We start from the raw sequence: 1,961 nt of genomic DNA on the forward strand, positions 1-1,961 counted from the left end.
GGTTTGTACAGGCTTGTAACCTGAGCCAGCACTACAGGAAGAGGCCCTGAGCTGAAAAGGGAAGTTCTCCCCAAGCATGAGAAGATATGAGGATTTAAAAGGAAGAGCAGCAAAGAGAAAGGAAACAACCATGGATTACAGTAAGGCACACATTACAGTATTGGTTTATGTTAAAAAAAATCTGGAGGGTTTAATGTCACTTTAATGATCAAGGACAAAATGTGGGTCCTGAGGTTACACAGGTTGAGAACCAGTGCTCTATAGCAACCCAGGTACTGGCAGCGACAGGATAACAAGTGTGTCATGGCCCTTAGGTAAATATGGGAGGCTGTTTTACTTCACCTCAGCTGCAGTGGGCTTAGAAAAACATTATCAGAACAGTTATTTCTTCTTTTATTCATGTTCGATCCGCTGCTATGTGACAGTTCAATGCAACCCAATCTAAAATGCCATTTTACATCCTTACCTCCTGGATTCTTGTATATTCCAGAGACATCGCAGTACCTGTGTTCCCAGCTCCGCCCACTCATCACCAGGAAGGAGGCGTCCAGGACGGGCAGAGGCACAGCCAGGTATTCTAGTGAGGAGATGCTGCTAAAGATCAGTTTACGTTGGACTGATACCTCAAGGGAACCTTTTATGTCAGAAACATATGGGAGCTGCCATAGCTGACTTCATAAAAGCTGCAAGGTCCGGGGCTTCCACCTTGATCCAGACATGGGACAAGTGTTCTGAAGGCGGCTTTAAAAGGTTCTCAGACATCACGGAATACAAGCCAAGTGCCTCATTAAGCCAGAAATGGCAGTTCCCTAGTAGAGGGCAGAGCGTCCTCTATACCCAATCAGATCACGCAGAGTCCTGCCCCTAGCGCATTTCCAGTCCAATAACCCAGTGCAGAAACGGTACGACTGCCTTCCAGTCGGGCCCGTTGGCTGCGGTAGGTTTCGGGAAGAAGTGCATTGATGGGAGGGGAGAGTCGGGAGATACCAAAAGCTCTTGTGAAAAGGACAAGAACAATCTCGCTCAAATTAATCATGAACACAGCCACCTTCAAGCCTTGCGGAAATGGGATACCCTCCATCCCCACCCCCCCCTCTCTCTCTGGGAGGGAGATCCAGGGGCATAATACATATATGGCAGGGGGAGGGGGATTAACTGTGCACGCGCTGGTAGAAGTAAATGTAGCCCAGGTCTTTGGGAGGCTTTTCAGACGCACAGACCTTTTGGTCATTGTAGATCACCCACCTGGGGAAGAGAAGACAAGACGACTGTCAGATTGGAAAATGCAACAAAAATCAGGAGAGAGTTAGAAAAACATGTCGGGTCTGAACCATAAATCCTGCATTCCCTTTGGACAGAGGTTCTTTGAGGAGACTCTGTTACCAAATTAAACATTTGCAGGTAAGCACACAGAAATTCAAGTATTCTCAATGCTTACTTGCAGCGTTTTTCCTTTACAGAAATCATTTTCATTCACATGTGCCTTTAAAACATGCTAGAAAATCTGACTCCTCCAGGAAGAGTCAATAACCTAGCACGACCCTGCCCCTCCTTGCATGCCATACCTCCCTACTCTTCTGGGAAAGTCACATTACTCTCTGTGCTGGCCCAGCCCCTTTATGCATATACTGGGGCAGGAGCAAAGAGGAATACTACAGAGCAGGGGTAGGCAAACTTCAGCCCTACAGCTGTGATTATACTAGAAATCCCATCATGCATCTGCCTCTGGAAGTCCTTCCTGTGACTGTCAGAGTCTTGCAGTGCCTAATGGGATATGTAGTTGCACCACAGCTGGGAGGCTGAAATTTGGCTACCCCTGCTTTAGATGGTTTGTCAAGGTTGTTTATAGGCAAATATCAGATCTTCCAACACAGAAATTGTTTGGATTCCCTCACTCACAATTTTCTTTAAGATATACTGCTCTTATGACTACCTTTTCTAGAAGGCTTAAACATTCACAT

The 1,961-nt window shown here is 46.4% G+C and overlaps 1 protein-coding gene across 1 annotated transcript in view; it reads right to left on the reverse strand.

Moving 5' to 3' along the window:
- Positions 1-1,197: 1,197 nt before the first annotated feature.
- The window catches only part of USP5 (ubiquitin specific peptidase 5), a 27,215-nt gene continuing 26,451 nt past the window's right edge, over positions 1,198-1,961 (reverse strand). The window contains exon 20 of the mRNA XM_018567370.1: positions 1,198-1,245. The gene's annotated coding sequence lies outside the window, so the exon portion shown is untranslated. The remainder of the gene's footprint in view (positions 1,246-1,961) is intronic.

The sequence above is a fragment of the Nanorana parkeri genome, unplaced genomic scaffold, assembly GCF_000935625.1.
Source record: "Nanorana parkeri isolate BGI_ZX_2015 unplaced genomic scaffold, ASM93562v1 scaffold1037, whole genome shotgun sequence".
NCBI lineage: Eukaryota > Metazoa > Chordata > Amphibia > Anura > Dicroglossidae > Nanorana > Nanorana parkeri.